The 11,910-nt window shown below is 41.5% G+C and overlaps 1 protein-coding gene across 1 annotated transcript in view; it reads left to right on the top strand.

The window, feature by feature from the left end:
* Positions 1-553: 553 nt before the first annotated feature.
* Positions 554-11,910, top strand: part of LOC311235035 (epidermal growth factor receptor kinase substrate 8-like protein 1) — a 54,198-nt gene continuing 42,841 nt past the window's right edge. The window contains exon 1 of the mRNA XM_084322347.1: positions 554-690. The gene's annotated coding sequence lies outside the window, so the exon portion shown is untranslated. The remainder of the gene's footprint in view (positions 691-11,910) is intronic.

Raw genomic sequence — 11,910 nt, 5'->3', positions numbered from 1 at the left:
TCAGATAGTAAATTATATTGACCATATTGATCAATTTGTTTACACTGCCTGTGTTGTCTTTTACTACCTGTATACTGTGTTGTTTTACTACCTGTACCCCTCCCCCCCTCCCCCCCATGCTGCTATGATGCCTGAATTTCCCCAAGGGGATCAATAAAGGAATATCTTAATCAATAGCCCGTGTAACTTTACACCCCGATGATGACGTCAAAGTAAACATTTGAACGCCCTGCACTCAAAAACCTCAACAGAACATTCAAAATGCGAGAAAACTAAAAAATTTATTCGGTATACAGCCCTATTACTTACCACAATTAAATCATTCATATTTTTCTTAAAAACATATAGGCTATAATATCACGTGTGTGTGTGTGTGTGTGTGTGTGTGTGTGTGTGTGTGTGTGTGTGTGTGTGTGTGTGTGTGTGTGTGTGTGTGCGTGTGTTTGAGAGAGTGACATGTTTATCGCTAAGGTGGAGCGGGGCGGGTCTGAGTCAGGTCACGTGACACACCTCCGCTGTGAAAACGCTTTTAGTGTCTCTATAATAAGACACGCTTGAGTTGAGATACCTGCAGACTGCAGTCACACACACACGTAAATGGGGCAACTTTCCATATCCGCCTAAACGGAACAGAGAGAAAATATTAGAACATTATCAGGGGACCAAAGCACTGGAGACCAAACCTTTGAGGTAAGATGATCAGGAAAATGATTATAAACATGTGCACTGATTTGTTCTTACCATGTGATATACAACCTCCTGCAGGACTATATTATCAGTAAGAATAATAGGACCACTACATATGTGATTATTATGTGCAGTGATAGTATACTCAAAGCATATTTTGTCATTCATCATGATGTGATTTGTTTAACTTTAATACTATGTGATGATGATCGATATCAATGCCAGTGGTGACTGTGACACAACACAACCTATAAAAGTTCCATATCTTGTCAGATCAGTGTTTCACATAATCTGGAGTGGGATTAAAGACTGCGGATTTAGCTTGTGTGGATTCATCAGGGAACCCTATATGAATATAGCAGATTGTGTGTTGACTAGTACAACAGAATGTTGTAACAGTAAAGTAGAGAATGCAAAAAATATATATAAACATAATTGTAGACGACTGATGGAGATTTCTAAATATACTGAAGATTTACTGATGTCGATTTCTCAGAAGATGTGTCATTAAAGGGGAACTACGCCCAATTTCAGAATTCCAGCATGTAGTTCCTCTGGGCTCAGACCGTATACAGAGATATTAGTGAAAATGAGCAACTCTACCAAATCCCAAAACTAGAGTTGTTAAAACACAAACTTGTGATGTCATCAAGTATAAAGTTTGAAGCTGCTTCATAGACAATGAATTGCGAAGCATTTTTGTTGATGAAACCCATGAGAGCGCCCAGGGGAATGTTCTGAGTTCATAGGTATATTTTCTGTTTCAGAACTGAGAACACTACTATAGAATAAAGCTCATTAGACCCATCATTAGATATAGTGTGGCGAGAGGACATCCCGGAATTAGACCCTGAGTTTGACTCATGGGATGATATCTGGACTAATGTCACATTGGCTTCCCATAACCCTAATCACCAGCAAATACATTTTAATTATATTCATAGGACATATCTCACACCTATAGGAAGCTGTGCGCTATGGGGTTGGTGGCTGACTCTCGGTGCACTTTGTGCGCTCTGAGGGCCACTGGCACTTAATATATATGCACATGTTTTGGGTGTGCCCACTGGTGGCTCGCTTTTGGAAATCTATAACAACTAAACTTTCAGACATATATGTAACCTGACAATTCCACTTGCAGCAGCAACACTGCTCCTAAATGATATATACCGATGATCCATACAACAAAAAAGAATCATTCTAGCGGGCATTACAGCAGCCAAAAAATGTATAGCCATAAGGTGGAAACAACCTGAAAAACTTACAACGATCAATTGGTCTTTGACACTTTTGGATGTCATTTACATGGAGATATAGTCCAACATTGAACTATGGGCCTCAGCCGCCAAGAAAGTAAAGGCCATGATCTAGGTTGGTACTGAGAGGTCCTGGGGTCCTGGGGTGGGAGTGGGGGAAGACGGAAGAGATGTCTTTTGTAGTGTCTGTGACAGTATAGTTTTATTTTTATATTGTTTTTATTATTTACGTTTTCTATTTTGTATTAATTTAATTTGATTTAATTTAACCGTCTTGTCGTTATTGTAATTATTATTGTTGAAGTACTGTCCTGTGATGTCTTGTGTATTATTATTATTATTACTGTATAGTGTTGTGTTTTTGTTACATGTGAGAATGGAAAAATGGAAATACAAATCTTATCACAAAAAAAAGAATAAAGCTAATTAGAATAGACATTTTTTAAATAAAAAAACAAACATTTGCTGGGTCCACAAAATCATTCCCCCAATTCATTGTGGAGCAGCTGAAATTGATTGATTGAATGAAAAGTTTATTAACAGATTGCAGAATGGGTACAGTACAGTACAGCTCAATACATACAATTGTTAAGGGGATGCAGACCAGAGAAAGACTTTCGTCTTGTTTACATCAGGGTCCCCCATTTTCAATTCATCATAACATATATGACATACATGACATACAGATAGACAGTACTGCTACATCATCTATACATTTATGACATATCAGATTTGCAAATACAGTACTGTTTGTGATACAAAAAGTGTCCAGAAAAAGAGTGTATATACATTTGACGTAGAAACTGTACATTGGAGGAGGTTGGGTGGGTGGGGGCTGTACATTGGAGGGGGGGGGGGGGGACACTGTACTCTGTACATTGGAATACTGACAAAGCCATACTTGGTAATTTACTGTACAACTGGGTTAAGACATTTGTAGGGGCCAGTTTCAGCTCCAGACTTTATATATATTATATACCTGATGACATCACTAGTTTGATTCTTACTTCTCTGGTTTCTAGCTTTGGGAGGGAGAGAGCGCTCGTGTTCACATATTGATTGGATTGTCTTAGGCCATGGAAATAATAACATATAGGTCTGCTGAAGTTGGCAGTGCTGTTTGGGGGCCATTATGGGCCACGTAATACACTTGTAGTGTGTAATTCCATAGTAAGTATTTATAAACATTTATTTTGGCAATGGGAGTGGGTTTCTTCATTGAGCGTTTGTCCTGATCATTAGGGCACAAGTATATTCGTGTTTTATTAGAAATTAGAATCTTTAATTTGAGTGGCGTTCCCCTTTAACAGGGGCATGTATTATGATAAAACCGAGACCTGTACACCTTAAGTCTACAGGGAAGTATTCCATGTTTCTACATATCTGTAGATACTATATATCTATTGAAGATATATAATGTTGTAATGTTTGTGCTGGAGCCACTTGATCCAGAACGGCAACTCCGGTCAGAGAGCGTACACAGAGACAGAGACAGAGAACAGTCCTTTGTATTTAATTAGGATGATAAGGTTTCTTCAGTACAGGTGATTTCCATCCAGTTTGTAATGGGATGAATGAACATTGAGCATCCAAATGAGAATGAGAATGGTTTATGTCCATGAGTAAATTTAGCAAAGAATGAGTGGGTGATTGAGTGAGTAATTGAGTGAGTGGTTTCTGTAACAGAACATACAAGTAATTAGCAGAATACAATGGCATCCAGAATACACACACAACTGAAGAGATGCTATATAGCATATTAGCATTAGCATAGCTCAATTAGCAGCATGGATCAACACAACACAACGTAGCAAACCAAATCATAGTCACACATGCATGTCACAGCATCTCAACAACACAATAGGCTACATATGACATGTATCTATCATAACCATATATAGGCACTATATTTGTAGGCTATTGATGATTTACTTTCTCATGAACGCACTCTCTGCGTTGCCTCCGGCTTGGGCCGGCCGTCATACTAACTCAATTGGCAGAGTTAGCGGGTGGGAAGTCGAAGGGTGGTAGTCTGGTCGTTGTGAACAGTGACTCCTACAGGTCGGTCAGGGCGCCTGCACAGCAAAGTCAGGAAAATGGCGGGGGGCAGTGTGAGCCTCCTACACGTTACTCCTCGCCAAATGAGAGTCCGTGCTGGCAGGTGAAAAGATGTGACAGGCTGCCTCCACATGTATCGGAGGCGACATGTGATGCAAGGCTTCTATCCTCCCTACAACCGGCCAGTGGGGGGCATATGCGAGCAACGATCAGGACAGGAAAAAAAGTAGATACAAAAAAAATATATATATCTATATCTGTACCTATCGCGTGAATACTTTCGGCAGCCCACTTGTCCTTCCGCATTGCTCTGATTGGCCGAGCGCGCACATGCGCATGAGCCGCGACGCGGCCCTCAGCCAGGCAGCAATACTACGCTCCAGTTAACCTAATTTATACAAATGGAGTATTGATTACGCCGTAACGAATCATTAAAAAAATATACCGTTAACTGGAATATGTTGTTTCTTTACACATATGTTGGATTATGTAATTGGTTTGTCATGACAAACCAATAAAAAATCGCATCGCCAGCTTCGCGGCTGCGTTGCGGGTCCACGACCCTCCGTGCTCCGATCGCCAGCGGGGAGAATATGCTGCCGCGAGCGGCATCGCTGAGCTCTGGTGTCCGCTGGACGAAGCCAGAGACGGTCTTATTATGGGGCTTATGCCGAGAAGCAGCCAGTAACGCAACAGTGAACACATAGTTAAGTATTCACGCGTACCTATCCCTAACCTTATCGGACTGTGGAGTTCTGTATCCCCCCCATGCTGCTTTGACACCTGAATTTCCCCAAGGGGATTAATAAAGGATCATCTTATTTTACCTACTCTTACTAGTTATGCTGCTGGCCAGTATGACTTACTTACTAGTATACCATAGTGTCTTTATACCTGTATCACATATTAATAATAATAATAATAATAATAATAATAATAATAATAATAATAATAATAATAATAATAATAATAATAATAATAATAATAATAATAATAATAATAATAATAATAATAATAATAATAATAATAATACAACTCTGTACATATACATCTGATTAGCACTATTACTTAGTAGTACCAATTTATATATTTTGAACACCCATACTCGAAAACCTCAACAGAACATTCAAATGTGAGAAACCAGAAAAATATATTCGGTACAGCCCTATTACTTACCAAAAATAATTTTAAAATAATGTCTTTCTAACCGTATCACTGTAAATATTAATACTACAACTCTGTAGTGTACATACATCTGATTAGCACTATTACTCAGTAGTACTGATTTATATATTTTATACCCAGTTTAATCACTTGTACATTGTATATTACTATTGCACTTACTGCTACATTTGCACCCAGTACTATATACCTGTATGTCATGTATGTCCCTATGTCATAAATGTCATGATGTCATGTATGTTGTGTATGTCATAAATGTCACTATGAATTGAAAATGGGGGAATAAGACAAACGTCTTTCTCTGGTCTGCATCCCCTTAACAATTGTGTGTATTGAGCCGTACTGTAATTTGTACCCATTCTGCAATCTGTTAAATAAAGTTTTCATTCATTCATTCACTCTGTTTGGATGCCAAACTTTTTGTTGTTGTACTGTACTTGTGCTGTATGCTGACATTGACAATACATTTGAATCTAATCTAATCTAATCTAAAGGTCTAGAGGGCAAGTTCAAGTTTCAAGTTTCAAGTTTCTTTAATAGTTGTCATACAGAAGTACAGAATACTTTTATACAAAATGCTTCTTACTGTTACGCTCCAGAGACTGTGCTAGACAAGATAAGTATGAAATAAAATAGTATAGCATGTAAAATAGAAGTAAAAATAGAGGTCACAGTGTTCAGTATAAACATATGTACAATGTTCGATGCAGAATAGAAGTAACTGAGTTACCATACAATATACAATATACTATGCAATGTACTAATATACAATACTATAGTGCAAAGCAGAAATGGGATGAGGTACAATTTAGGTACAATTTACAGTAAGGTGTACGAGTTGTAGTGCAAATCCTTTACCAATAAATATAAAGTGTGTTTAGGTGATCTAAAGTGTGGAGAGTGGGTGTTGCAGTGTGTTGTTTGTTTAAAGTGAGTGTGTGCGTGTGGGTGTGTGTGCTGTGTGCATTTGATGGTTGTTGCATAGTGTTTATTGTTCGTTGAGCAGCCTGATGGCCTGGGGGTAGAAGCTTCTTCTGAGTCTTTCTGTGCTCGCCTTGAGACTCCGGTATCGCTTGCCTGACCGCAGCAGTTCAAAGAGGCAGTTGTTCGGGTGGCTGGAGTCCTTGATGATTCTCTTAGCCTTACCCCTGCACCGTTTGTTGTAAATGTTCTGGAGGGTGGGAAGCCCCCCTCCAATTGTGCGTTCGGCTGAACGTGTCACTCTTTGTAGTCTGCTACGCCCGGTCTTGTGCAGTGCTATTCCCAAACCAGGAGGTGATGTTGCCAGTCAGGATGCTCTCTATTGTACATGAGTAGAAGTTCTTAAGGATCTTCTGACTGACTTGGAACTTCCTTAGGCGCCTGAGGAAGTAGAGGCGTTGTCGTGCCTTCTTCACAACACTGTCAATGTGTGTGGTCCATGTCAAGTCCTCGGATATGTGGGCTCCGAGGTACTTGAAACTGTTCACTCTCTCAACCGGTGCCCCGTCGATGCTGAGGGGGCTGTAGTCCTTGACCCCCGACCTCCTGAAGTCCACAATCATCTCTTTTGTTTTGCTGACGTTCAGGGAGAGGCAGTTCTCCTGACACCACTGTGACAGATTCTCTACCTCTTCCAGGTAGGCCCTCTCGTCGTTGGCAGAGATCAGGCCCACCACTACTGTGTCATCAGCAAATTTGATGATTGTGTTGTTGTTCCGCTGTGCCACGCAGTCATGTGTGTACAGGGAGTAGAGGAGGGGGCTCAGAACACAGCCCTGGGGGGCCCCTATGTTGAGCGTGATGGATGAGGAGGTGCAGTTGCCTGCTCTTACCACCTGGGGTCTGCCCGTCAGGAAGTCCAAGACCCACTGGCAGAGGTCATAGTTCAAGCCCAGGTCCCTGAGCTTGGCTATGAGTTTGGAGGGGACTATGGTATTGAATGCTGAGCTGTAGTCGATGAACAGCATTCTCACATAGTTCCCCTGCCTCTTGTCCAGGTGTGATGCTGCTGTGTGCAGCACATGGGCTATGGCGTCCTCCGTGGACCTGTTAGGGCCGTATGCAAATTGCAGGGGGTCCAGGTTGATGGGGAGGGAGGAACAGATGTAGCCCTTCACTAGCTCAATAGCAGTAGTGCATATTGTTCAAATTCAATTCAGCTAAAGGTAGGTAGTAGCAGGGCTTTTGAATAACAGCTGTGTCTACAAATGAAACAATCTCGCCGTTTCTACACTTCAGTTGAACTTTTATTTTGACATAGCATAGATATCACATCAGTACCACCCCGGCCTCCCGACACCTCTGCGTTTCCTGTATCAGAGAATCTGGATGCGTGATTATTAAATTCTTGTTGAAACATGAAGGCGGTCGTAGGGAGAAGTGCAGCCAGGAGAGATAATCTGACATCATGTCAGACTTTCCGGACGCAAGACGAGTGATGATATCGCCGGTCAGCCATGAGCATAATGAGCACAGAGAGATCCGTGCTGGAGATATGTGTGGAGATTCGTGATATACGTGAAGGCAGCGCGCCGCTGCGGTCAGACTGGTTGGGTCAGTCAGTCACTCACACAATTGTCGTCACAGGTTACCAATTGAAACAGAGAGAGAGGTAGACTGAGGTAGACAGAAAGAGAGAAGAGAACGAGGGTGTTCTTTTCCTCTAAATACCAGCAGCCATCGGCTACTATTGAGGTAGTGCTGTTTTGAGATAAGATAATTGATTGATTGATTGACATTTTTATTAACAGATTGCAGAATGGGTACAATACAGTACAGCTCAATAAATACACACAATTGTTAAGGGGATGCAGACCAGAGAAAGACTTTCGTCTTGTTTTCATCAGGGTCCCCCATTTTCAATTCATCATAACATATGACATACATGACATACAGATAGACAGTACTGCTACATCTATACATTTATGACATACCAGATTTACAAATACAGTACTTTTTTTGATACAAGAAGAGTCTAAAAAAGAGAGTATAAACATTTGACGAAGAAACTGTACATTGGAGGAGGTTGGTAGGTAGGAGGTTGGTAGGAGGGGTGGATGGGGGGGGGTTGGGTGGGGTGGGGGGGAAACTACATTGTAGGTGGTGGGGTGGGGGGGGGTGGGTAGGCGGGGTGGGGGGGGGGGTAACTGTACATTGGATTATCGACTAAACCTTACTTGGTCCCAAGAAAAGGGTCTTGTGTATTATTGGGTTTAATAGGACATTTATTGTACATTGGAGGGGGTTGCATTAGGACATTTACAGGGGCCAGTTTCGAATTGCAGTCTCTCGTAGGTGCTTTTTGAGAGTGGTTTTGAAAGTGGGTAGTGATTCACATTCCTTTACAGCTGTGGGTAGGGCGTTCCACATTGATGTGGCATAATTGCGAAACGTGTTTAGTCCCTTGTTTGAGCCGAATCTGGGTTTAACATGATTTGTGGAGCTCAAGTTCAAGTTTCAAGTTTCTTTAATAGTTGTCATACTCTATCTTTAATCTTTCAAAATGTTCAGTTGCTATCGCTATTAGCTCTATCTTTAATTTTTCAAAATGTACAGTTGCTATTGCATGCACTCATCTGTGTTCCACTACACACATGAGTGCATGCTTACCAACTGTCCGTCTGCAACACTACTATCACCAACATCTAAGAAGGGAGATCCCCCCTTGAATGGCCCTTCTAAGGTTTCTCTCCTCCACACTGCCTGTGGAGCTTTTTTCCCTATTGTTAGGGTTTAGTGAGTTTTTCCTTACCTTCGCGTGGGGTATGTCTGGGAGTGCTTGCATTCTTTCATTTGCATTCTTTCATTTATTTGCATTCATCTAAAAATGTTTGCACCTTATGGTGTTCTTGTTCTGTTCTCTTCTTGACTTGTTTAAAGAAGATCTGTACGGCCCATGGGGACATTAACGTGTGTTGTCGGGCCCTATAAATAAATTTGATTTGATTTGATTTGATACAGTAGTACAGAATACTTTTATACAAAATGCTTCTTACTGTTACACTCCAGAGACTCTGCTAGACAAGATAAGTATGAAATAAAATAGTATAGCATGTAAAAATAGAAGTAAAAATAGAAGTCACAGTGTTCAGTATATACATATGTACAATGTTCGATGCAGAATAGAAGTAACTGAGTTACCATACAATATACAATATACTATGCAATATACTAATATACAATACTATATATAGTGCAAAGCAGAAATGGGATGAGGTACAATTTAGGTACAATTTACAGTAAGGTGTACTGAGGTATGGGTTGTAGTGCAAATCCTTTACCAATAAATATAAATTGTGTGGAGAGTGGGTGCTGCAGTGTGTTGTTTGTTTAAAGTGAGTGTGTGCGTGTGGATGTGTGTGCTGTGTGCATTTGATGGTTGTTGCATAGTGTTATTGTTCGTTGAGCAGCCTGATGGCCTGGGGATAGAAGCTTCTTCTGAGTCTGAGCTTCTATCCCCAGGCCATCAGGCTGCTAAACGAACAATGAATGAACACTACACAACAACAACCACCAAACGCACATAGCACACACATCCACACGCACACACTCACTTTAAACAAACACACTGTAGCACCCACTCCACACACTTATAGCACACACCCACTTTAAACAAACACACTGTAGCACCCACTCCCCACACTTTATATTTATGGATGAAGGATTGCACTACAACTCGTACACCTTACTGTAAATTGTACCTAAAATTGTACCTCATCCCATTTCTGCTTTGCACTAGATAGTACTGTACATTAGTACACTGCATAGTATTGTGTATTGTATATTATATGGTAACTCAGAACATTGTACATATGTCTATACCGAACACTGTGACCTCATTTTCTTCTTCTAAATTCATGCTATATTATGTTATTATGTTATTTGATACTATCTTGTCTAGCACAGTCTCTGGAGCGTAACAGTAAGAAGCATTTTGTATGAAAGTATTCTGTACTTCTGTATGACAACTATTAAAGAACTTGAACTTGAGTCTTTCTGTGCTTGCCATGAGACTCCGGTATCGCTTGCCTGACCGCAGCAGTTCAAAGAGGCAGTTGTTTGGGTGGCTGGAGTCCTTGATGATTCTCTTAGCCTTACCCCTGCACCGCTTGTTGTAAATGTTCTGGAGAGTGGGAAGCCCCCCTCCAATTGTGCGTTCGGCTGAACGTGCCACTCTCTGTAGTCTGCTTCGGTCTTGTGCGGTGCTATTCCCAAACCAGGAGGTGATATTGCCAGTCAGGATGCTCTCTATTGTACATGAGTAGAAGTTCTTAAGGATCTTCTGACTGACTTGGAACTTCCTTAGGCGCCTGAGGAAGTAGAGGCGTTGTCGTGCCTTCTTCACAACACTGTCAATGTGTGTGGTCCATGTCAAGTCCTCGGATATGTGGGCTCCCTCTGGTGTTGTGATCGTGGTATTCAATGACCTTTGGGAAGTATTTTGACATGTACATGGGTACCTTAGTCGTGTAGTGTATCTTGTAGACCAGGCCCATTGCAAGTTGCTGTACTCTGTCGTCTACTCTAAGCCATCATAGGTTGTCAAAGTGGGCAGGGGTGAGGTGGGTTCTAGGAGTAAGGTCAAGCAGTAGTCTGACCAGTTTGTTTTGAGATGTTTGTAGTCTTGTTTTTAGCGCCTTTGAGGTGCTTTGGTAGCATGAGGTGCAAGCATAGTCGTAGTACCCTTGAATGAGTGCTCCTGCCAGAGTCTTCAGGGTATTCTTGTTTACCAGTGAGGAGATCCGGTACAAGAATCGAGTTCGTTGGTTGACTTTTTTTTATTACATTGGATGCCATTTTGTCACAGGAAAGATTTGCATCTAGGTTGGAACCTAGGTATGTAATTTCATCTTTCCTTGTGACAATATTGTCACCCACTGTAACTGTAATAAGACAGGTACGGGCAGGGTAATAGTAGAAATAAATAAATATAGGCAATACAATTTGATCTGAATATAGAAACATGAGAAAAATAAACAGTGTAAACAATATAATTAACACTGAATAGATAGGCAAAAATAAGCATGTGCTTCAGCCTATTTATTTTTTTCGGTCATTGATTTTGGATTTTGTGTGTGAGCAGTGAGCTTGCCTTGAATATGTACATTTGTGATTTCTTTTTTTTATATATATTTTTTTGCAAGTCTACACGGGTGTGTTTGATTTGTCTGTAAGCAAGACCGAAAAATAAACTTCATTCATTAATTCACTCATTCAATCTACAAATATGAGAGAAATAAAGAGAAAGAGGGAAGATAATGAGGATGTTCTTTTCCTCTAAATACCAGCGGCCATTGGCTACTATTTGTTAGGGCAGCGTCAACTTAAACTGGAGCCCAAGAGCGGAACACGAGGGAGAGAGAATGGAGCGCTTTAGGTTGTTCAATGTTCCAACAATAGGGCACCATGCAGACAGGGCTATAGCAAAACAGGAATGTTCGACAGGTGCGAGCAGGAGCACTCCTCGCGCTCCACAGGAACGTCCTGGCGGGCGGTGTCTCGTGAGACAGCGTAGGCCGGCGGCAGATGGTCCTGGGCACAGGGAGACAGGGGTTAGACTGAGCAAGGCAGGGAAACAGACGGAGCAGCAAGGTAGGTCACGTCCTCGTACCTATAGGTAGGTGTAGCAACACTCGGACGGTGAGCGGCAGGAACCGCAGGGCTCATATCAGCGCCGGTGATGACCTGACGACGAGTCACAGGTGTGCAGATAGGGCCTGGCTGACAGCGTGTGAACACAGCGACA

This window comes from Notolepis coatsorum (genome assembly GCF_963971535.1).
Source record: "Notolepis coatsorum genome assembly, chromosome: 10".
Classification (NCBI taxonomy): domain Eukaryota; kingdom Metazoa; phylum Chordata; class Actinopteri; order Aulopiformes; family Paralepididae; genus Notolepis; species Notolepis coatsorum.
The sequence above is the reverse complement of the archived record's forward strand: the minus strand, read 5'-3'. Positions and strand labels throughout refer to the sequence as shown.